Source organism: Enhydra lutris, unplaced genomic scaffold (assembly GCF_002288905.1).
Source record: "Enhydra lutris kenyoni isolate GAN:26980312 unplaced genomic scaffold, ASM228890v2 scaffoldscaffold21, whole genome shotgun sequence".
Taxonomy (NCBI): Eukaryota; Metazoa; Chordata; class Mammalia; order Carnivora; family Mustelidae; genus Enhydra; species Enhydra lutris.
The window spans coordinates 33,053,527-33,079,656 of NW_019154105.1; the positions used below are offsets into that span (position 1 = coordinate 33,053,527).

The 26,130-nt window shown below is 40.8% G+C and overlaps 2 pseudogenes; both read right to left on the reverse strand.

Moving 5' to 3' along the window:
- Positions 1-344: 344 nt before the first annotated feature.
- Positions 345-3,847, reverse strand: LOC111148853 (annotated as a pseudogene).
- Positions 3,848-16,734: 12,887 nt separating this feature from the next.
- On the reverse strand, positions 16,735-20,237 carry LOC111148854 (annotated as a pseudogene).
- Between the last annotated feature and the right edge of the window lie 5,893 nt (positions 20,238-26,130).

Genomic DNA, 26,130 nt, shown 5'->3' on the forward strand with positions numbered 1-26,130 from the left:
CACACATGAACAAACACACAAAAGACAAATCATAAAGTCCTGCATTTCCCACATTCATAGGGGAAAAAAGTCTTTTAAAAAAGTTATTAATTTTTGCGTTTGTTCTTGTGTGGGTTAAGCCGTCTGGGCTCTGAGGAGGCACAGGCTTACACACGTGGGTTGCAGGCAGAACCTCCACATGCCAGGTCAGGACTAGGGTGCAGGAGAGGCCGGCGCACACGCCCTACAGCTCAGTGCCTGTGAGACAACAGAGGTGAGGCAGGGACTTCAGGCATGAGGTACATGGAGACATCTGTCCTCCCTGTCAGAACCACCAGCAGCTGGAGGGACTGGGCAGGACCTTCTCACAGCAACTACTGAGGAAGGATTTCCCACAGTCTTCGTCCAGAAGAGACATCTGATGTGTAAATGTGATAGGTTTGTCCCTAGAGATATAATCTGCATATTTACAAGTAAACATCCCACAATCATTTCCATCCAACTGTTGAGGTATCTCACGTGGCTTCATGCTGTAGTGGGCCCACTCTAAAAGATTCAAATCAATATTTCTTTTGGTCTTACTTTCAACCCGTTAAATACTGAAGGCAAATCCCACAGATCCTGTGTCCCATTTGTCCCACAGAATCCAGATACTTAAGACACCTTTTTTTAGGTCTATCACCACCAGGCTCCAATGTACCTTCCTGTTCAAGGAGACTGACCCCTTTGATCCATCTTGTCAATGCTTGGTAATCACCAGATTTTAATTTGGGATAGAAAAAAGTACTGAATGTGTGAAGTGCTGGATACCCTTGTTTTTTGTTTCTTTCCACCAGAAGATTCATGAAAAAATTAATGAGCTCATCATTGAGCCAGTGATAGTTCTTCAAGGTCTGGATATCCCCTCAAGTGATTTAGAATTTGAAACCGCTACTTAGGACCTCATCCTGTGGGTCATGACCTAGGGCATTACTGATTTCCCTTTCGATGACCTCTTTAAGTTCAAGATCATCCATCCTTTTATCCCTCTCTTTGCCTGAACAATGCTTTTCTTTTGTCTCAAGTATTGACATTTTCCTCCTGAGTAAGCCATTGCTCCAACTGCCCAAGGCAGGGTGGGGCTGACACCTCTTCACATAGGTCACGTTCCAGCTGGTGTCCCCTCCTACCTTCATTTTCAAGTCTGATCCCAACTGTCGTCTCTGTATCAGAAATTATCCCCCTTGAACAACATCCCTTCTCACTTCTCACTGAGCACAGAGGTCCCCTTGTTTCAACAACTCTCTGCTGTTTTGGAACAAACTGAGTTGCTATAACTCCATGACTTTGCTCTTCCCCCAGCCTTTGGTCTTTACTGTGTCCATCTGACTTCTTTGAGAGCTGTGATAAGTTAGAATTACAGGAGGAACATAGTGTCCATGACCACCCTCTTTAAGTCACTCCAATAACCTTTGGTATTTCTCTCTTTCCTCTTTTTGAACATCCTCCTCATCGGTATAGTGGGGACACCTCAGACCCTTGCCACCCTCTTCAGAAATCACCTCCGTTACAACCTGTCCTTCAGGCTTCCAGGTTAAGGAACTCTCTGAAGGGCCTTTGCCATGATGACGGCCACCTGGTTTTCTGTTAATATCCCTCTGAGTTCAAAGGAAAACCAAAGGAAGGCAGGACTCTGCGGGGCTGATCTCAGGTTACCATCACTTATTCCATTAGGAGATTTATTACCCAGTTTCAGCATGTTGTTCCAGGACCTGTCAGTTCGCAAGATGAAGAGTTCGAAAATACCTCTCCTGAAGGGGTCACATTCCATGTTCCCTTACAAGCGGAAGTTACCACAGGTTTTGTGGTCAGCTGGAATGGGAATCCAAATAAGCTGAAACCATTGAAGACACTGGTTTTGACTTGGTGAATGAAATAATCCAATCTTCGTCTTTCGGCTGGTATTTCATCAGCGTCCACTGCAGAAAACAAAGTGCTGTTCGAGCGCTGCCTCTTTAGGAGGGCCTGGGAAGGGGGCACAGGCCAGTCACAGAAACGGAAAATGGTGCCGAGAATCCTAGCCGGCCATTTGTAAACACCAGGTCCAAGCAGCAGCCGTGGCTACAAGAAGCAAACCCAGAGCTATTACTGCCACTGCTGCCTCGGCCACCACTGCCAAACTATTATTTCAATTTATAGTTACCCAATTATTTTTTTTAAGATTTTATTTATTTATTTATTTATTTGTCAGAGAGAGAGAGAGAGGCAGGCAGAAGGAGAAGTGGCTCCCTGCTGAGCAAGCAGCCTCATGCAGGATTCAATCCCATGACCCTGGGATCATGACCTGAGCCAAAGGCAGACTCTTAACTGACTGAGCCACCCAGGTGCCCCTATATATACCCAATTTTTATAGACACTAAAAGTAGGCTACGAAATGTATGCAAGATAGCAACATGCAATAAATTTAAAATAATCCAGAAAAAGGAGACATGGGCAAAATAAAGATAGGAGGTAAATATTAATATATCCAACTTCCAGACAGAAGGAAATGAGGCATGTGAGATAAAATTATTCTTAATTGATTGCTTATCCCACCTTTCTATGTCCTACATAATGAAACATCTGAGTTGAAGCTGAATGCCAGTAAGCTCTCAAAAGTCAGAAAACCAAACTCCATCTTGATATGTTCACTTTGTCCCTCACAAACTCAACTGCTTAATTTCCCAACCGATTCATTTACTTGGCAAATACTTTTGAGTAGGTTTCTTGTACCCAGCATTGCCCTTGGCCCTGTCTGTACAAATATGAACAAGGTTAATCTCCATCAATACAGAAAGTGGCCTGCTCTACTTCTTCCTTTCTAAGTTGATATCCAGTTCAAATACCAACACAGAGCAATTTGAACATAAATATTTTAACCTCCAAAAGTTCCCAAGATATCTACAATTGTTTGTGGTTAAGAAGTAGTACCCAAGAAATAGTGTTCTTCACAGAAAATAATGTTCCTAGTAAATACACAAGAAAAAAGTGAGGCATGTCCACATGTCCTAGTATATAGTCTGCTTTGAGCTCCCTTATTAATATATTTGTCCTTCATAAATAAATGACTTGAATTATGCTGTCCTGATTAGCACAGTGTATAGTGAATAACAGCTTATCATCAAAAAAGAACATTTTCATGGAAGGTTATTTCATCTTTCCAGTATTTCTCATCACTCCTTACATAAAAGTCTAATGAAATCTCAGACAAATGCAGAATGTTACATTTTAAAAGAGAATCATGATCAGCACTCATCTTTTTCTCACACTAGAGTTTCTAGTATTTCTTTTATGTTGATCATGATGTACACTGTATGCACAAGAAATCTTCAACATAAAAGGCTGAAGACTCAAAGAAGACTTCTTAATCAAAGTCTATGGATCCGTTTAATTTTCATATGCTGAAATAAATCCTTCTTAATATCAACTCTCTTGCTCAACATGTCAACGTTGAATTCTCCAAAACCAGCGTATAGCAAACCATTGATGTTCTCAGAGTATCAGTCTCACATTCAATATAAACTTGAGGATTTATATCAGAGATAGTGTGAGTAGTGGAGGAATTATCAATATCTACATCAAACATCTGAAAAGTATTGAATCACTGTAGAATTTAACAGAACTGTTAGCTTAATTTTACTCAATTAAAAAAAAAAAACAAAAACCTTACAGGAAGTTTAGCACAAATTTAGCACATAAGGAAGTAAACATATGGCTAAATGGGGAAATTTTTTTTTAATGCCTTCTATCATAAGGTAATTCTGATCAATGACTCTTCCTCTGTGTAATAGGCATGATATACCTGATAGTTGTTTTTTACTTCATTGACTAAGCATATGTCCAGCAACATGATTGTCAGGACATATCATGTATAGAATTGTTCCAGAAGTTAGGTCTCCTTTTCTTTTCAGTTTATTGTTTTACCTACTGAATTATTCCTCTTAATACATGCCAAGTTTCATTTGTTTCTTCTAACCACAGAGTTATACTTAGGAATACTCCATGACTGGTAAGAAGTTGATCCCTACCCATGTCTGAGTAATTCAACTTAACAATTTGATAATTATGTTCCCTTTACTATTGACTTGTTTGTGTCCTTAGAAGCATATTTTACCTGAATATCACAAAATAGGCTCTCAGCTAAACAAAGGATGATAGTCCAATAATTTAAGGTCTGGCTTTGATTATAACACTAGAATATTATTTTAGAACATAAAAAAGGCATGGTAAAACAGTTTTAAAAGTAAATTATAGAACAAGAAAATTTCTATTAAAAAATAGAGACAGAAAACTAAATACATAAATGTTGGAGGACATGGAAAATTGAAAGCTTCCTACAGTTACTGATGGGTGTATACATTCTGGATCCCGTGACCAGAAAAGCCACTCACAGTTCTATCATGTATATTTGGTAAAGGTACATAAGAGAGAAGAGAGAAATAGAAGTGGGAATAGATGAAGGGGAAATCTGGGGCTTCGCATGGACCAGTGATACGCAGCACCCTGAATAGTAGGTTGTAATTCATTCACCTCACTGTAACCAAAAATAGATATGTGATTGTCTCATGGTTGGGATGTGATGGTTAGTTTTTATTTTTTATTTTTGTGCTTTTCTGTATTTTCAGATGGGCCTATTTTACTTTCATACTTACTCGCTACAGTTATTCCACAGATTTTTGAGTTATATTTAAACAGGTTCATTTATACAAAAGAAAATGTACCCATTTAGTACAGATTGGTGACTTTTAACACATATAGACAGGACTCCTTAGATTTTTAAGTGACTTGCTTGAACCAGAGCTTCTGTACCAAAATCCAGTGTTTTTCCCACTACCTCAAAATAACTTTCACAAAATTACCCCAAAACTTCCCTTCATTTCTGTTTGTATTTCATAATAATACATCATACCATTTTTTAATCTTGAAAAATTAATTACTATAATAAACGCCTCCATACAAGTGCATGTGGGAGGACATCATTAGATGTGCCCTTTGTTAGGTGAAACAATGGAATTGAGAGAAAGTAATTTTTCACAGTGAGAAAGCAGAGACCAGATAGGAAATCAGGACATCGTGGGCCTGACATTTGCTTTGGTGAATTTTAATGACTAACCTTTTTGCTGAATAGTGGTTGGCCCATCTTAAAAGGATAGGAAGCCAAGACTCCATATCTTTAAAAGTCCGCCATTGTAGAAGGAGTGATAACATCCAACTCACTCCTGGTGTCCTTCTTTCTACCTGCCATGGATCATTTGGGAGATCCAGGGGAGTTTTTGGAGATATTAGAAACAGAGACAAGAATAATGTTGAAGGGGAAGAAAAATGAGCCGCTGGCTCCAATCGACACATCACAGTGAGTCTGGACACAAGGAGATGGATACGATATGAGGTCAGCCACCCAGACGATGGGATGATATTCCTACAGCTGTTAGGACATTGTTCCCAGCTAGACTGGCAACAGCTTGTAGTCTAGCTCAGAAATGAGATCTCCCTCACCCAAAATAAATTAATGAACACCCACCCCTCTGAGTTAAATAGCCCTGTCCGCCTGCCCAGCTTCTGTCAGCGTTCTTTCTTCCTTAATGCCTGCTCCTTCACTGAGCTTTCCAACTGCCCTCAGCGCTACCAAGCAGACCGTTCCTGTTCTTTAATTCACTTTTATCATGTTAGAAGATTGCCATCAAGCCTTAATAACATTCTGCAGCCCAGGGAGACATGAGCCATCCCTAAAGCCCAGCTAACTTTTTGTTACAGGAAATCTGTTCAAAAGATTGTCATCTGCCCAGGCTCAGTGAGCACAGGACACACACACTCCGAAGAAGCATCAGTTAGGGGGGGCGACAGAAAATGGACTAGCCTCTTTGACTTTATTCTTTTGTCAGGCTTCTTATTCTTTTTAGGAATATCCAATGATCAGCCAATACTCTTCTAAAATCTAAAAGAAGACCAAGGACAGTTGAGACTAAAATCTTGAGAAGCATTCCCTGCCAACTTTCCAGATGGCCCTCAACGCATCGTAAAGTTGCATTGCTGATGATGATGGTAACACTCTGCCTTCATTTAGTGCTTTATTTAGCTTCCAATGGCTCTCACATGCCTCACACATCAGGTCAATGAAAAGGGATCTGAAGAAGTTGATTTTGCAAAATAATCACCCAAATAGCTGCTTAGTGAGAGAAAATTTTAATTTTCAATCAGATGATGATGTTGGCAAGCAAATATGTAATTATTTGCAAACTCAGACATATATTACTTGAAGCACAGCCAGGACTACAGCCTTCTGTGGCCTGGGACAGCCGGGGAAGAGGGAAGACAGAGCCCAGTGTTGGGATAGGCTGTGAAGGCTCTTGATTGAGCACAGACACACCAGAAAGGGGCAGCGGTGGGGGTGGGGGTGGTGGCAGTGCGCGAAGAGAGCCTTCTCTAACTTTTCAGTGTGGCTTGACACCAAGTATAAGAAACACGTCAATTTGCCTACTGTACAATGTTTCCTTCTTAGAGACTGTGCACGAAACCTATCCCTGGCCTCAGGAGACCTTAGACCTAACTAATCGTTTGGCTTTGTCTCTGGAGAACTTCTAACTTTATGCAGTGATTCTCATCCATGGTTGTAGGCATTAAAATGCAGGGTCATTCTTGGATAACTTTTCATCATATGCATGAAGAGGCCAAGAAAGCCATTTGTAGAGAGAGGGAAAGAGGAAATGCAGATAAACGGAGGAAAACTGAAGCAGAGTTTGGAGTGGGGAGTGCTAGCAGGACAGAGAAACAGAGAAATGTCCCTTAGCTCCCAGTCTCATTCCCATTCCTGGCTCTGGTCTGCTTGCAGGACGATACAGTTAGTTTTCTAGCCTATTTGGTTCAGACACCTCTGAGGAACTTGGGATTTGAGGAACCCCCATTGGGCAGTGTTGCCAGTTCTGTCAGCCTCCCTGTTTCATATTCAGATCACAGCAATATCCTTGCCTGTCCTCTTAAAAAAGAGTCCTTTGCTTCTGACTTCACAGCGCCCTCTTAGTGTTCATGAGTTTGCGTATTAGGGTCTTTCCCTCAGTTCTAAATGTTCCAGCAGTGGGTCAGCTCTCTGCAGGATTAGGGGAATTCGTGGGCTTTACAGATCGCTCTGGATCACTGTGTTCTATCCTGAAGCTCTCCAAAGAAAGAAGCAATTAATCTATTTTATTGAAGATAGAGCTGTCAGTGAGGCAAAGTGCAAGGACCACAGACCCAGAAGCCAACCGACTGGCATTAAAATACTAGTTAGGAGTCAAGTTGTGAGACTGGTAAGTTCATTTTTCTTAACATCGCTGAACTTTCCTCTCTTTGCCTATAAAATATTAGGTCTCACCACATGAAAATGTCATTTCTGCAGGTCAAAAATGATAAAGGATAAGTAACTTCACAGGGATAAATCTAACAGCATCATACGTGTCTCACAGGTGAATGAGAATTTGAGTTTTGAATGCCTCGTGTTTTTAAGATATATAATAGAATTAAGATATAATAGAGCCACAAATTGAGCTCAGCCTTTTACCAAACAACCACACATTTTTAAAAAAATTAATATTTTATTTATTTATTTGAGACAGAGAGAGAGAGCACAAGTGGTGGGGAGGGCCTGAGGGAGAGGGACAAGCAGCCTCCCCACTGAGCAAGGAATCCCAACATTGGGCTCTTTCCCAGGACCCTGAGATCAGATCACGACCTGAGTGGGAGGCAGACGCTTAACCCACTGAGCCACCCTGGCACCCCACAAAGCAACCTCACATGAATACCATCTTTCTGCAACCACGGTGTGGAACAGGTCTTTTGGCTGGTGATGCCCTCCCTATACTGACAATCAGCTATATAGTCAGGCTTTGCCAGGGCAGGTTAGCCAGTCCCCACATGGCTAGCCCTCAGGTGCCATTCCTAAGAGAGGCAATGCCATGGTGGAGTCCTCTTCTTGTTCTAGAAATTCTAAAATTATAAATTTGCAATGGCCAAAGTCTGTGCTGAATGATTCAAGCATTCCCTCTTCCTGGACCACTTACCCTTAAATAAATACATCACTTGTTCCCCAGTTTCTCCCAATCTCTGTACTTAATGTTACACTGTCAGTGGGGTGACCAGATTGCTGTCAATGGTGCCTGGGACTGGGCCAGTTGATGTCTGTTATTCCAGAATTACTAAATAGTGGTTATTTTGCATACTCAAAATATCTGCATTAGAAAATAAATGGGCACCTGGGTGGCTGGGTGGATTAAAGCCTCTGCCTTCAGCTCAGGTCATGATCCCAGGGTCCTGGGATCGAGCCCCGCATCGGGCTCTCTGCTCAGCGGGGAGCCTGCTTCCCCTCTCTCTCTCTGCCTACTTGTGATTTTCCTCTCTGTTAAATAAATAAATAAAATTGTAAAAATAAATAAATGAGGGGTGCCTGGGTGGTTCAGTAGCTTAAGCATCTGACTCTTTATTTCAGCTCAGATCATGATCTCAGGGTCATGAGATCAAGTTCTGGCCTTGGACTCATGCTCAGTGGGGAGTCTGCTTGAGATTCTCCTTCTTCCTCGGTCCCTCCCCCTGCCTGCATACACTCTTTCTCTCAAGTACATAAATGTTTAAAAGAAAGAAAGAAAGAAAAAAAGAAAGAAAGAAAGAAAGAAAGAAAGAAAGAAAGAAAGAAAGAAAGAAAGATGAGCAAGGAGCCCGATGTGGGACTCGATCCCAGGACGCTGGGATCATGACCCGAGCCGAAGGCAGCTGCCCAACCAACTGAGCCACCCAGGCGTCCCTAAATAAAATCTTTTAAAAAAAAAGTAGATAATATACAATAAACAAATAAAGGTATAATAACATTATAATAAGCATTACAGAGAAAAAGAGGTGGCTATAACAAGAAATGATAAAAGAAGGGAGCCTACTTTACACAAAATAGTCTCAGCCAGCCTCTCTGAGAAAGAGACATTAAATGAGGGTCTACCCAAACTGGAAGAGATCGATCTTGTAAAGGTTTGAGGTGGGCGGGAGCAGTTGGAGGCAGTTCCTCAGCCGTGGTAACATAAGGCCCTGGGGCCGAATATTAGCAGGTTTGTTCAAAGAACTAAATAAAGGCAGAGCGGCTGAAGACAACTGTGACTCCTACTCTGCAAAGCCCTTCTGAAGAGGGCCAACTAACTAACTAACTAACTAACCTAACTAACAAGACCTTTCCTTCTTAACCCAATTCCTTAATTCATGCAGCCCCCTCAGAACATGAAACAAAAACTTGTAAACCATATTACCAATGTAGAATTATTTCAAACACTCATAAATTTAACACCAATGGTCATCTGTTTGTTTAAAATAGTAAATTATAAACTCTAGAAGCTAAATAGAGGGCAGAATGTTGCATGAGCCAAACGAGAACTACTTTGGAAAATATTATTAATGATCAATTCAAAGAAAAAAAAATTTCCTTGCTCAATTCCCAGTAGAAATGATAACCCAGCAGCTAGACCTAGACCTGGGTATTTCTTGTTGGTGTCAATTTTTTATTTCTTGTTGGTGTCAATTTTTTAATCAGAATATCTAATTATTTCCTTATTTGTAGAAAAAACAGGACACCAAAATTTAATTATTATTTTACTCATCCTATCTCCAAATATTGCCCCACATACTATCCTGTGTCTGATTAGCATTGCATGGTGAGAAGTAATTTTAACCATATCCCTGGCTTTCAGAACATAATTTTTAAAAATCCCTTGAATCATAGTAAATATATATAACGTGTCTCCATTTGCTGCTATTTTATAACTATCACATTCCTATTTTGTTTTTTGGTATTGAAAACAGTAAAACTTGGTCATTGAAGTAAAGCAAAACTCTGCCTGTCATTAACAAAGTAATCGTCTTTTCTCCAGCAACACTTGTCAACCGAGAAGTAATAAACCATGACTCACTCCCCAAGTGCTGTTCTCAGAACTCCTGTGTGGATGGAGAGAACCTATCAATTTTTATATTCTAACTATGCTGCTGACTGGAAGGGAAAAGAGATTCACTAACCATGAGTGAAATAGGGAAAATAAACTGTCCCTGAAACTTTTCAGCATATGGAATACTGAACCCTTCTTAACGCTTCTTAACATGACTTTAAAAATCAAAATTCACAGTTCAATTATTAATTTGAAGTGGAGAGAACTTCTAGCCAGAAAAGAAACTAAGTGCATTAAAGACAGTATTCTTTAAAAGCAGGACTATTTTCTTATTATACAACAAGAGAGATGGAGGATTTCTGAATTTATATATTAGTTATGAACGGGAGCTAGGGGTCCATAAAATGGACCCATAGGGGTTTGAATCTTGGATCAGTCAACCTCTGAATGACATTGAATCTCAGTTTCCTGATCTGTCAAATAGTTCCTACTGCATAGAATGTTTGGAAAAATTAAGTAGAATGATATATATGAAGTGTTTAGCATAATGCTCAACAAATGATTACCATAAATTCTTATCTGTTACTTAAACAAGCTAATAGCCAGTACATACTGTTTGGAGCACAGTGAGAAGAATGGAGCCAGGAGAGCGTAATTAACTGACAGGGGGTCAAGGCAATTCCATTCTGTTTCTGGCCTGATTCTAGAGCTTCAAGGCTCAATCAGTCTGTCCTCACCAAGGTCCTGGAGAAGGGCTCCGGTTACCAAAGCCTTGTTCACTCTTTACATCTCTGGACTGAGAGTTTACCATATGTTAAGTGCTATAGTGGGGGCAGGAGGTTTCGGTGCTGGCTTACATCCTGTCACTATGGACCCTGAGTAGGCATAGCTGTCTCAGCATCCTGGGCCACTCAGCTCTGCACCCCAGGATTTCCATTGGACAATTATATAAAGTCTCTAAAATTAACATAACCACAGAAGAAAGATCAATAAAGAGTCCCCAGAGAAACTACTTCCCACTTTCATAGTTTAATTTTCATCTTTGATTCACCTCTATATCTTGTAGAGTGTTTTGCAAATAAACAGGGCTCAGAGAAATATTTGCTGAATTGAAATGAGCTAAGTTAGATTTTAATGTCAGAACAAAGTGACCTCACATGTTAGGAGAGAGGTAAATAACAACTGACATGATTACTTCCGTCTCTTTCTGTCCTGCTTCCAGTTCATATGTGAGGTGGGAAATAATGGCTATTTACTTTTCAGGCAAAATATCTGAGTCATATAATGCTGTTGGTGTCATTAAAGGCACCTTCTATACTACGTTACAAATTATTGGACGCTAGAGAGTAAATAGTGTATTCTGCCTATAGAACCCAAGTCCCACTTAGCACCAAGGAACTTTATATAAGGTCAACCTTCATTCTCAAGCATGAAACTCCTTATTCCTCTTGAATAAGGAGTTTCTTGTGTATTCTGTGACTAAGATTCTTCAAACATGGAGGGGAAATAATCTCTTTTACATTCTTCATCAATCAGACTGTCACTATGGAAAATGTCTATAAATATGTCTTACAGTATTAAGATTTTTAAACTAACTACATTGTATTATTACTCCAAGATACTGGTGTATGGATTCAATATTCTTAATTCCTAATAAAGATATAATCAATGGATTAAATTGTGCATACGTTTATCCTACACACAGGAAGTTTACTTCTCTTCTGCTTGGAACCATCCAAGGGAAATCCAATCACTTTGGGATGGAGAGAAGTTTGGACAGAATGAATAAACACAGCACTCAAGAATAAAGAGTAATCAGAAAGGATGAATACCCAACTTTTGCATCAACATGGATGGGACAGGAGGAGAGGATGCTGAGTGAAATAAGTCAAGCAGAGAAAGTGAATTGTCATATGGTTTCACCTACTTGTGGAACACAAGGAAGAACATGGAGGACATTAGGAGAAGGAAAGGAAAAGTAAGCAGGGTGGGGGGGAATCAGAGGGGGAGAGGAGAGGAACCATGAGAAACTGCCGACTCTGAGAAATAAACTGAGGGTTTTAGAGGGGAGGGGATTGGGGGGTTAGTCTGGTAACGGGTATTAAAGAGGGCATGTATTGCATGGAGCACTGGGTATTATATGTAAACAATGAATCTTGGAACACTGCCCCAAAACCTAATGATGTACTGTATGGTGACTAACATAACACAATTAAAAAAAAAAAAAAAGAATATAGAGTAATGAACAAAGCATTAAAAATACTACATCAGATCCAGAGTTACTTGAGGGATTCTACTAAGTATCATTAAGACCAGATTTCATCCCAGAGATTTTTCCAGAATCAGGATAGAAAAAGAGAACAGGGAAATTGAGTCACAGTCTTAGAAACATCAACCTAGAAAACTAAAAGCGGCTTTCCAAATCAGCAGTGGATTTCAACAGGATGTCAGTGCTGAATGTGGTAGTATAGGAATGTAAATCCCCAGAGTGGCAATTTATTTTCCTATGAGAATATGCCTGCAGAATGTGTAAAAGATTCTTACAAATTTTCCAGTGTATTGAGGAAAAATAGCAATGTTCCCAGAATCTACCCTGCTGATAAATTTTTCTCAGTTGTTATTTTTTAAATTGATGAAAGAGATAAAATGTCAAAAGAAACCTACAAAGCTGACAGGAAAATATATGTGAAAGAAATCCTTATCCTGAGACACACTTCCTGTCTTACTCTTGTCGCTGATTTTTTTAAGTCACTGAAAATTTGACATGTTATATCTTTTACCAATAAATGCCATAAATTTATCACAAATTATATTTCATAATCATGTTGCCTTTTTTCTTCCAAAAGCATGAGGCCAAAATGGAGCCCTGGGACAACCTAATTCTATTATCTTACCACCGTTCCCAGGGTAACAGGGGACTGTTGTTTCTACTGTCTGAGATGAAGGTTAAAACTGGCAAGAAGAAGAAAAACAGGGAGCCCAGACAGAAGAAAAAAAAAAAAAACCAGACTGGGTTCACTCAGAGATCTAGAGATGTTTTGTTTTCTTTGTGGGATTGTAGTTTCAAGTCCACAGATAAACTAGAAAGTTTCTTAAGAGCACGAAAGTGGTCCCCAAATGACCAGGAAAACTTCCCTGAAGAGAAAGCATGATGCGATGTTGATGATGACTCTGGGCTGGGAAGGCACCACACCCCAGAGAGCAGAGAGTTCAGTCAAATCTTTCAAAGTATCAATTACACATTGAAAAGGGGACCTTTTGCTGGTATGTCTTTTTGCATCGCCTTTTGCAAATGAGTTAATGCCATTTCCAAAGCTTTTGCATATGTAAACTTGGAACCCTAAAATAATCTGACTGAGTTGGCTTTGATCTGCTCTGTTTGCAAATAGAAGCTTTTTCAAGTATGAATATATAAGTCATATTAGAGACTAAATAAAAATTCATTAATCATTTATATTGTCTGCCTATTATTAACTCCTGAAGCTGGGAGTCTCTTGGAAGAGTCAATGGACTCTCGGGACAAGCCTTGACGCTTTGAGACCCGGGAAATAAACTAGGATGAGGAGTTGAGAAAAGTATGGTCCCCACTTTTGTATGAAAACTGCTACATCTCTGACAGCTTGAAGATTAACAATCCCTGGGACCGTTAGAAGGTATCACCCCCCCACATGAACACTGGGGCTTCACAAGGGGTGGGGGGCAGCAGGGGACATCTGGGAGGCTTAGCTAGGCAGCTTCAGGGCCATTGATAAGCATGAGCCAAAGGGAAACACCGGCCACAGTTTTCCATCTGAGATTCACTGAGCCCCCTTTCCTGAAATAATTATGGAGGCTTTTGGAGCAAGGGACCCTGAGGCCCAGCCATCCATCTGCTGGAGGCTCTGTAATTGAGGGACCATCTATTTTCTCCAGCTGTGGAAGCCTGCATCTTAGGGTCAGCAGTGCATAACTGAAAGGCTCAACCCAGAGCGCGATTCGGGTAGTTCAAGATCAGATATGGGCATCTTCGCATTGCCGAGGCTTTACCTCAGGGCTACGTCAATTCTAAGAGGTGTATTTTCTCACATGTTAGCGTCTCCGAAATTGGTGGGCATCTGACCCTCACATAGATCTGCAATGGTCATGACATAACTGCCTGCACATTAAAACTTAAAGACTGGTTTCCCAGACTCAGGAGAAAATCCAAGACAACAGCAAAGCATTTTAATTTTAACAAATACTCCATCACCAGTGCTTTTGATCACAGGAAGGACTGACTGCCTTGTGCAAAACATCACACACATCAATGACTCTGAGAGGAAAAGTGATTAATAAGACTCAAACTCAGAGTGCTTGGGACTATCCTAATTAATTTATTTTATATTTCTTTGCCTTTATATGTATGCTCAAGAGCGATATACAAGAACAATCTCTATATAAATACATCTAGAAGAGCTTTTTCCATATGTTTAAAAATTTCAAGCCATAATAATATACTGTGCCATGATTAAATTAGCGAGGCTTTTTTTTTTTTCTTTCTCAGGGGTTCATAAAATAAGGATGCATGTTCTAGCTGATAGCATCTTAGATTTGATGAAATATGGGCATATGCTACAATTTTCATATACATGTAACTTTTATTTAATGCTGTGCCACATCCAGAGGGACAGGCAAGAAATAACTCCATTACCAGAAGCGATGCATTCTTACCAGGGGTCTGGAGCACACTGGGAGCCAGAGCATGGGCTATTAATTTGTTTGCTATTTGCATGTCACCTTTCTAACTAACAAAGTCAGCCTCAGAGAGGCATCCAACCTGTCTTCCTCCCCACTCCCATCTTCCCACTGCCGCCCTTCTTTTCTGCCTCTCTGCTTTCTTCCCAAGATCTAACTCCCTTTGGTTGTCACTGTGTGTTGGTCAAAGTCACTGAATCTGGCTCCTCTCACCCCTCCATGGAGACAAGCTCCAGTCTTCCAGACATTTCAGAATAGAGCTTTTCTGAAAGCCCCAAGATGTTCTCCTGCCCATATGGATTGTATCTCACAGCATGAATGTAATATGCATTGCAGGTGGGGGGAAGTGGGGGACAGAAGGAATGAACTGGGTAGAAGAGAGAACACTGCCCGTTGTTAGCTTCTTTAACCTCACAACATGCCTGACAATAGGGGATTGCGAAACATTCATTTTACAGAGGGCAAAATGGGGTCTAAATGGTGAGTCGTGCATGAACTATAACAGGGACATGTAGAATGAGGAGCTGGGGCAGCGCATTAGCTGGGATTTACACTGGGGGGAACCGTCTTTCATTTCACTTAAAATAGTAATAAGCAGAGTGTGTGTTAATAACGACCTCTCACATGTTTACAAATGTTTATGACAAATTTATGAGGCCTTATGTATAGGAGATCTAATTTGACTTAAAACAAAGCAGCTATTATTATTATTTCAATTTATTTTTTTAATCATTTTTCACTGTAAAATTTTTAATGAACAAAAAAGTTAAACATAAACTTTCATATGCAAAATAGATTATTATATAACAGGCAGCCTCTGAGCCAAGTACTAAATTTTCTTCCCAATTTCAGTGGGGATGGAAAGGGAGGAGGGGGACAAAAATCCTAATGAGTACAAAACTTAATTTCGAGTTTATATATTAAAAAAAAAAAAACACCTTTGAGAAAAAAACAGCTTTTACGTTGAATAATATCTTTTGAAATCAACAGCCCTGGGGCGCCTGGGTGGCTCAGTGGTTTGAGCCTCTGCCTTCTGCTCGAGTCCTGATATCAGGGTCCTGGGATCGAGCCCCGCATCGGGCTCTCTGCTCAGCGAGGAGCCTGCTTCCCCTCTCTCTCTGCCTGCCTCTCTGCCTACTTGTGATCTCTGTCTGTCAAATAAATAAATAAAATCTTTGAAAAAAAAAACAAAGAAAAGAAATCAACAGCCCAGGCCAGCCCTTACAATTCTGAGGTTTATACTCAACCAAATCTGTGATGAAAAGGAAGATTTAGGGTTTAGAGTTACTTCAAATCCAGTTGCAAGAGTAGCCAAGTCACCTCCATTCCAGAAAGAGTGGTGACACTCTTCAGAAGATGCTTGGAAAACACTCTTCGGAAGATGCTTGGAGAACCCCAGTTCCACTCTTCCAGGCCCCCAAGCCACTGTTGGGGTGACCGTGACACTCTTCGGAAGATGCCTGGAGGACCCCAGTTCCACTCTTCCAGGCCCCCAAGCCACTGTTGTCCTGTCAGACCAGACGTCTTCTCCCAGCATCCTCAAGACTCCAACACAAGATGGCCGGCTTCCAGGTGGCAGTCTCTGCTCCAGCCTTAGAGAAGTTCATTAACACTTCCTTCCTCCCCTGCTTCCCCCCACCCCCACTGCCCTCCAGATCTTCAGCTGGGAGTGGAGCTTGATTAACATTCCTTTCAAAAATAAAGAGCTCAAACAGGCAATTCAGAGTAAAGGTCAGAGCAGCAGCAAACAGCCACTGCCCATCATGTGAGCAAATGAGTGAGCGAACAAACACACATGAACAAACACACAAAAGACAAATCATAAAGTCCTGCATTTCCCACATTCATAGGGGAAAAAAGTCTTTTAAAAAAGTTATTAATTTTTGCGTTTGTTCTTGTGTGGGTTAAGCCGTCTGGGCTCTGAGGAGGCACAGGCTTACACACGTGGGTTGCAGGCAGAACCTCCACATGCCAGGTCAGGACTAGGGTGCAGGAGAGGCCGGCGCACACGCCCTACAGCTCAGTGCCTGTGAGACAACAGAGGTGAGGCAGGGACTTCAGGCATGAGGTACATGGAGACATCTGTCCTCCCTGTCAGAACCACCAGCAGCTGGAGGGACTGGGCAGGACCTTCTCACAGCAACTACTGAGGAAGGATTTCCCACAGTCTTCGTCCAGAAGAGACATCTGATGTGTAAATGTGATAGGTTTGTCCCTAGAGATATAATCTGCATATTTACAAGTAAACATCCCACAATCATTTCCATCCAACTGTTGAGGTATCTCACGTGGCTTCATGCTGTAGTGGGCCCACTCTAAAAGATTCAAATCAATATTTCTTTTGGTCTTACTTTCAACCCGTTAAATACTGAAGGCAAATCCCACAGATCCTGTGTCCCATTTGTCCCACAGAATCCAGATACTTAAGACACCTTTTTTTAGGTCTATCACCACCAGGCTCCAATGTACCTTCCTGTTCAAGGAGACTGACCCCTTTGATCCATCTTGTCAATGCTTGGTAATCACCAGATTTTAATTTGGGATAGAAAAAAGTACTGAATGTGTGAAGTGCTGGATACCCTTGTTTTTTGTTTCTTTCCACCAGAAGATTCATGAAAAAATTAATGAGCTCATCATTGAGCCAGTGATAGTTCTTCAAGGTCTGGATATCCCCTCAAGTGATTTAGAATTTGAAACCGCTACTTAGGACCTCATCCTGTGGGTCATGACCTAGGGCATTACTGATTTCCCTTTCGATGACCTCTTTAAGTTCAAGATCATCCATCCTTTTATCCCTCTCTTTGCCTGAACAATGCTTTTCTTTTGTCTCAAGTATTGACATTTTCCTCCTGAGTAAGCCATTGCTCCAACTGCCCAAGGCAGGGTGGGGCTGACACCTCTTCACATAGGTCACGTTCCAGCTGGTGTCCCCTCCTACCTTCATTTTCAAGTCTGATCCCAACTGTCGTCTCTGTATCAGAAATTATCCCCCTTGAACAACATCCCTTCTCACTTCTCACTGAGCACAGAGGTCCCCTTGTTTCAACAACTCTCTGCTGTTTTGGAACAAACTGAGTTGCTATAACTCCATGACTTTGCTCTTCCCCCAGCCTTTGGTCTTTACTGTGTCCATCTGACTTCTTTGAGAGCTGTGATAAGTTAGAATTACAGGAGGAACATAGTGTCCATGACCACCCTCTTTAAGTCACTCCAATAACCTTTGGTATTTCTCTCTTTCCTCTTTTTGAACATCCTCCTCATCGGTATAGTGGGGACACCTCAGACCCTTGCCACCCTCTTCAGAAATCACCTCCGTTACAACCTGTCCTTCAGGCTTCCAGGTTAAGGAACTCTCTGAAGGGCCTTTGCCATGATGACGGCCACCTGGTTTTCTGTTAATATCCCTCTGAGTTCAAAGGAAAACCAAAGGAAGGCAGGACTCTGCGGGGCTGATCTCAGGTTACCATCACTTATTCCATTAGGAGATTTATTACCCAGTTTCAGCATGTTGTTCCAGGACCTGTCAGTTCGCAAGATGAAGAGTTCGAAAATACCTCTCCTGAAGGGGTCACATTCCATGTTCCCTTACAAGCGGAAGTTACCACAGGTTTTGTGGTCAGCTGGAATGGGAATCCAAATAAGCTGAAACCATTGAAGACACTGGTTTTGACTTGGTGAATGAAATAATCCAATCTTCGTCTTTCGGCTGGTATTTCATCAGCGTCCACTGCAGAAAACAAAGTGCTGTTCGAGCGCTGCCTCTTTAGGAGGGCCTGGGAAGGGGGCACAGGCCAGTCACAGAAACGGAAAATGGTGCCGAGAATCCTAGCCGGCCATTTGTAAACACCAGGTCCAAGCAGCAGCCGTGGCTACAAGAAGCAAACCCAGAGCTATTACTGCCACTGCTGCCTCGGCCACCACTGCCAAACTATTATTTCAATTTATAGTTACCCAATTATTTTTTTTAAGATTTTATTTATTTATTTATTTATTTGTCAGAGAGAGAGAGAGAGGCAGGCAGAAGGAGAAGTGGCTCCCTGCTGAGCAAGCAGCCTCATGCAGGATTCAATCCCATGACCCTGGGATCATGACCTGAGCCAAAGGCAGACTCTTAACTGACTGAGCCACCCAGGTGCCCCTATATATACCCAATTTTTATAGACACTAAAAGTAGGCTACGAAATGTATGCAAGATAGCAACATGCAATAAATTTAAAATAATCCAGAAAAAGGAGACATGGGCAAAATAAAGATAGGAGGTAAATATTAATATATCCAACTTCCAGACAGAAGGAAATGAGGCATGTGAGATAAAATTATTCTTAATTGATTGCTTATCCCACCTTTCTATGTCCTACATAATGAAACATCTGAGTTGAAGCTGAATGCCAGTAAGCTCTCAAAAGTCAGAAAACCAAACTCCATCTTGATATGTTCACTTTGTCCCTCACAAACTCAACTGCTTAATTTCCCAACCGATTCATTTACTTGGCAAATACTTTTGAGTAGGTTTCTTGTACCCAGCATTGCCCTTGGCCCTGTCTGTACAAATATGAACAAGGTTAATCTCCATCAATACAGAAAGTGGCCTGCTCTACTTCTTCCTTTCTAAGTTGATATCCAGTTCAAATACCAACACAGAGCAATTTGAACATAAATATTTTAACCTCCAAAAGTTCCCAAGATATCTACAATTGTTTGTGGTTAAGAAGTAGTACCCAAGAAATAGTGTTCTTCACAGAAAATAATGTTCCTAGTAAATACACAAGAAAAAAGTGAGGCATGTCCACATGTCCTAGTATATAGTCTGCTTTGAGCTCCCTTATTAATATATTTGTCCTTCATAAATAAATGACTTGAATTATGCTGTCCTGATTAGCACAGTGTATAGTGAATAACAGCTTATCATCAAAAAAGAACATTTTCATGGAAGGTTATTTCATCTTTCCAGTATTTCTCATCACTCCTTACATAAAAGTCTAATGAAATCTCAGACAAATGCAGAATGTTACATTTTAAAAGAGAATCATGATCAGCACTCATCTTTTTCTCACACTAGAGTTTCTAGTATTTCTTTTATGTTGATCATGATGTACACTGTATGCACAAGAAATCTTCAACATAAAAGGCTGAAGACTCAAAGAAGACTTCTTAATCAAAGTCTATGGATCCGTTTAATTTTCATATGCTGAAATAAATCCTTCTTAATATCAACTCTCTTGCTCAACATGTCAACGTTGAATTCTCCAAAACCAGCGTATAGCAAACCATTGATGTTCTCAGAGTATCAGTCTCACATTCAATATAAACTTGAGGATTTATATCAGAGATAGTGTGAGTAGTGGAGGAATTATCAATATCTACATCAAACATCTGAAAAGTATTGAATCACTGTAGAATTTAACAGAACTGTTAGCTTAATTTTACTCAATTAAAAAAAAAAAACAAAAACCTTACAGGAAGTTTAGCACAAATTTAGCACATAAGGAAGTAAACATATGGCTAAATGGGGAAATTTTTTTTTAATGCCTTCTATCATAAGGTAATTCTGATCAATGACTCTTCCTCTGTGTAATAGGCATGATATACCTGATAGTTGTTTTTTACTTCATTGACTAAGCATATGTCCAGCAACATGATTGTCAGGACATATCATGTATAGAATTGTTCCAGAAGTTAGGTCTCCTTTTCTTTTCAGTTTATTGTTTTACCTACTGAATTATTCCTCTTAATACATGCCAAGTTTCATTTGTTTCTTCTAACCACAGAGTTATACTTAGGAATACTCCATGACTGGTAAGAAGTTGATCCCTACCCATGTCTGAGTAATTCAACTTAACAATTTGATAATTATGTTCCCTTTACTATTGACTTGTTTGTGTCCTTAGAAGCATATTTTACCTGAATATCACAAAATAGGCTCTCAGCTAAACAAAGGATGATAGTCCAATAATTTAAGGTCTGGCTTTGATTATAACACTAGAATATTATTTTAGAACATAAAAAAGGCATGGTAAAACAGTTTTAAAAGTAAATTATAGAACAAGAAAATTTCTATTAAAAAATAGAGACAGAAAACTAAATACATAAATGTTGGAGGACATGGAAAATTGAAAGCTTCCTACAGTTACTGATGGGTGTATACATTCTGGATCCCGTGACCAGAAAAGCCACTCACAGTTCTATCATGTATATTTGGTAAAGGTACATAAGAGAGAAGAGAGAAATAGAAGTGGGAATAGATGAAGGGGAAATCTGGGGCTTCGCATGGACCAGTGATACGCAGCACCCTGAATAGTAGGTTGTAATTCATTCACCTCACTGTAACCAAAAATAGATATGTGATTGTCTCATGGTTGGGATGTGATGGTTAGTTTTTATTTTTTATTTTTGTGCTTTTCTGTATTTTCAGATGGGCCTATTTTACTTTCATACTTACTCGCTACAGTTATTCCACAGATTTTTGAGTTATATTTAAACAGGTTCATTTATACAAAAGAAAATGTACCCATTTAGTACAGATTGGTGACTTTTAACACATATAGACAGGACTCCTTAGATTTTTAAGTGACTTGCTTGAACCAGAGCTTCTGTACCAAAATCCAGTGTTTTTCCCACTACCTCAAAATAACTTTCACAAAATTACCCCAAAACTTCCCTTCATTTCTGTTTGTATTTCATAATAATACATCATACCATTTTTTAATCTTGAAAAATTAATTACTATAATAAACGCCTCCATACAAGTGCATGTGGGAGGACATCATTAGATGTGCCCTTTGTTAGGTGAAACAATGGAATTGAGAGAAAGTAATTTTTCACAGTGAGAAAGCAGAGACCAGATAGGAAATCAGGACATCGTGGGCCTGACATTTGCTTTGGTGAATTTTAATGACTAACCTTTTTGCTGAATAGTGGTTGGCCCATCTTAAAAGGATAGGAAGCCAAGACTCCATATCTTTAAAAGTCCGCCATTGTAGAAGGAGTGATAACATCCAACTCACTCCTGGTGTCCTTCTTTCTACCTGCCATGGATCATTTGGGAGATCCAGGGGAGTTTTTGGAGATATTAGAAACAGAGACAAGAATAATGTTGAAGGGGAAGAAAAATGAGCCGCTGGCTCCAATCGACACATCACAGTGAGTCTGGACACAAGGAGATGGATACGATATGAGGTCAGCCACCCAGACGATGGGATGATATTCCTACAGCTGTTAGGACATTGTTCCCAGCTAGACTGGCAACAGCTTGTAGTCTAGCTCAGAAATGAGATCTCCCTCACCCAAAATAAATTAATGAACACCCACCCCTCTGAGTTAAATAGCCCTGTCCGCCTGCCCAGCTTCTGTCAGCGTTCTTTCTTCCTTAATGCCTGCTCCTTCACTGAGCTTTCCAACTGCCCTCAGCGCTACCAAGCAGACCGTTCCTGTTCTTTAATTCACTTTTATCATGTTAGAAGATTGCCATCAAGCCTTAATAACATTCTGCAGCCCAGGGAGACATGAGCCATCCCTAAAGCCCAGCTAACTTTTTGTTACAGGAAATCTGTTCAAAAGATTGTCATCTGCCCAGGCTCAGTGAGCACAGGACACACACACTCCGAAGAAGCATCAGTTAGGGGGGGCGACAGAAAATGGACTAGCCTCTTTGACTTTATTCTTTTGTCAGGCTTCTTATTCTTTTTAGGAATATCCAATGATCAGCCAATACTCTTCTAAAATCTAAAAGAAGACCAAGGACAGTTGAGACTAAAATCTTGAGAAGCATTCCCTGCCAACTTTCCAGATGGCCCTCAACGCATCGTAAAGTTGCATTGCTGATGATGATGGTAACACTCTGCCTTCATTTAGTGCTTTATTTAGCTTCCAATGGCTCTCACATGCCTCACACATCAGGTCAATGAAAAGGGATCTGAAGAAGTTGATTTTGCAAAATAATCACCCAAATAGCTGCTTAGTGAGAGAAAATTTTAATTTTCAATCAGATGATGATGTTGGCAAGCAAATATGTAATTATTTGCAAACTCAGACATATATTACTTGAAGCACAGCCAGGACTACAGCCTTCTGTGGCCTGGGACAGCCGGGGAAGAGGGAAGACAGAGCCCAGTGTTGGGATAGGCTGTGAAGGCTCTTGATTGAGCACAGACACACCAGAAAGGGGCAGCGGTGGGGGTGGGGGTGGTGGCAGTGCGCGAAGAGAGCCTTCTCTAACTTTTCAGTGTGGCTTGACACCAAGTATAAGAAACACGTCAATTTGCCTACTGTACAATGTTTCCTTCTTAGAGACTGTGCACGAAACCTATCCCTGGCCTCAGGAGACCTTAGACCTAACTAATCGTTTGGCTTTGTCTCTGGAGAACTTCTAACTTTATGCAGTGATTCTCATCCATGGTTGTAGGCATTAAAATGCAGGGTCATTCTTGGATAACTTTTCATCATATGCATGAAGAGGCCAAGAAAGCCATTTGTAGAGAGAGGGAAAGAGGAAATGCAGATAAACAGAGGAAAACTGAAGCAGAGTTTGGAGTGGGGAGTGCTAGCAGGACAGAGAAACAGAGAAATGTCCCTTAGCTCCCAGTCTCATTCCCATTCCTGGCTCTGGTCTGCTTGCAGGACGATACAGTTAGTTTTCTAGCCTATTTGGTTCAGACACCTCTGAGGAACTTGGGATTTGAGGAACCCCCATTGGGCAGTGTTGCCAGTTCTGTCAGCCTCCCTGTTTCATATTCAGATCACAGCAATATCCTTGCCTGTCCTCTTAAAAAAGAGTCCTTTGCTTCTGACTTCACAGCGCCCTCTTAGTGTTCATGAGTTTGCGTATTAGGGTCTTTCCCTCAGTTCTAAATGTTCCAGCAGTGGGTCAGCTCTCTGCAGGATTAGGGGAATTCGTGGGCTTTACAGATCGCTCTGGATCACTGTGTTCTATCCTGAAGCTCTCCAAAGAAAGAAGCAATTAATCTATTTTATTGAAGATAGAGCTGTCAGTGAGGCAAAGTGCAAGGACCACAGACCCAGAAGCCAACCGACTGGCATTAAAATACTAGTTAGGAGTCAAGTTGTGAGACTGGTAAGTTCATTTTTCTTAACATCGCTGAACTTTCCTCTCTTTGCCTATAAAATATTAGGTCTCACCACATGAAAATGTCATTTCTGCAGGTCAAAAATGATAAAGGATAAGTAACTTCACAGGGATAAATCTAACAGCATCATACGTGTCTCACAGGTGAATGAGAATTTGAGTTTTGAATGCCTCGTGTTTTTAAGATATATAATAGAATTAAGATATAATAGAGCCACAAATTGAGCTCAGCCTTTTACCAAACAACCACACATTTTTAAAAAAATTAATATTTTATTTATTTATTTGAGACAGAGAGAGAGAGCACAAGTGGTGGGGAGGGCCTGAGGGAGAGGGACAAGCAGCCTCCCCACTGAGCAAGGAATCCCAACATTGGGCTCTTTCCCAGGACCCTGAGATCAGATCACGACCTGAGTGGGAGGCAGACGCTTAACCCACTGAGCCACCCTGGCACCCCACAAAGCAACCTCACATGAATACCATCTTTCTGCAACCACGGTGTGGAACAGGTCTTTTGGCTGGTGATGCCCTCCCTATACTGACAATCAGCTATATAGTCAGGCTTTGCCAGGGCAGGTTAGCCAGTCCCCACATGGCTAGCCCTCAGGTGCCATTCCTAAGAGAGGCAATGCCATGGTGGAGTCCTCTTCTTGTTCTAGAAATTCTAAAATTATAAATTTGCAATGGCCAAAGTCTGTGCTGAATGATTCAAGCATTCCCTCTTCCTGGACCACTTACCCTTAAATAAATACATCACTTGTTCCCCAGTTTCTCCCAATCTCTGTACTTAATGTTACACTGTCAGTGGGGTGACCAGATTGCTGTCAATGGTGCCTGGGACTGGGCCAGTTGATGTCTGTTATTCCAGAATTACTAAATAGTGGTTATTTTGCATACTCAAAATATCTGCATTAGAAAATAAATGGGCACCTGGGTGGCTGGGTGGATTAAAGCCTCTGCCTTCAGCTCAGGTCATGATCCCAGGGTCCTGGGATCGAGCCCCGCATCGGGCTCTCTGCTCAGCGGGGAGCCTGCTTCCCCTCTCTCTCTCTGCCTACTTGTGATTTTCCTCTCTGTTAAATAAATAAATAAAATTGTAAAAATAAATAAATGAGGGGTGCCTGGGTGGTTCAGTAGCTTAAGCATCTGACTCTTTATTTCAGCTCAGATCATGATCTCAGGGTCATGAGATCAAGTTCTGGCCTTGGACTCATGCTCAGTGGGGAGTCTGCTTGAGATTCTCCTTCTTCCTCGGTCCCTCCCCCTGCCTGCATACACTCTTTCTCTCAAGTACATAAATGTTTAAAAGAAAGAAAGAAAGAAAAAAAGAAAGAAAGAAAGAAAGAAAGAAAGAAAGAAAGAAAGAAAGAAAGAAAGTTGATATAATCATTCTGCCTTCCCTGACAACTTAGATAAAATCTGCCACTATTTCTCTTAACCTGCCTTATTATTCTTCACATCATAATGATTTGTCTCTTACAATCTGTCTTCCCATTGTAAACTGCTCTAGAGCGAAGACTTAAACAATTGTGATAAATGCTATATTCCAGCATTTAGAACAATCCCTAGAAGACACTTGAAAGATATTCCAAAAATCCTTGTTGAATGAATTTAAAAATTAAGGATTGAGACGAGTTTCCCTTCTAAATAGTAATATTTATTTTAATTAGCTGGTAAAATAATAATAAAGTTAATCAACTAAACCCATACCCAGTCTTTTCTTAAAATGCTTCAACATTCTAATACAGCAGTATTCTTTATACAAATGTGTTGCCTTGCAATATTTCCTCCAACCTACTCACGACCCACTGCCCTCCACATTCCCAGTAGAGGATTTTGCCCATGGCACTTAGTAGGTGTATTTTCAAATGGCTTGCCTTGGGCGAGCCTCTCCAGAGTGTCCATTCCCGCAGCTCTACTAAGTTGGCAGTGGGTCATATAACCCTACCCTTTGGCTGGCCCAGCAAGATTACTTGGAATTAGAGCATAGCAGTTCTGAGAGTTTCCAACAGTGAGCAAGATAAAGAAAATCACTGCCTTCACTCCTAGGGATTTGCAGCTCTTGGCTCTTCATGAGGTCTGGGATAATGTCTTGTGATGTATACCTCTAGTTACTCCACCTGTTTACTGAACCTACTTTGAATAGATTTATGCGGCTTACAGCCAATAACTGAGTCGCTGGGGAAAATTCACCAAAGGAACTGCTCCTTCTCATTTCTGTAAAGCATCATCCAGGCATAAACTCCCTGGTGAACACTTCTCTGGGACCCAAAACTCCAAACAGGAAAAGCTTTCACTCTCTGGACCTGATTAGACATAGACTGGCTTTAGGGAAATGGAACATCGGAATGAAAACATATTAATGGTTCAAAGCTATTTCATGAATTTCCTTGACGTCCCCATGCTCACCAGACATTACCAACATATGTGTTTCTGTTACCTAAGCAT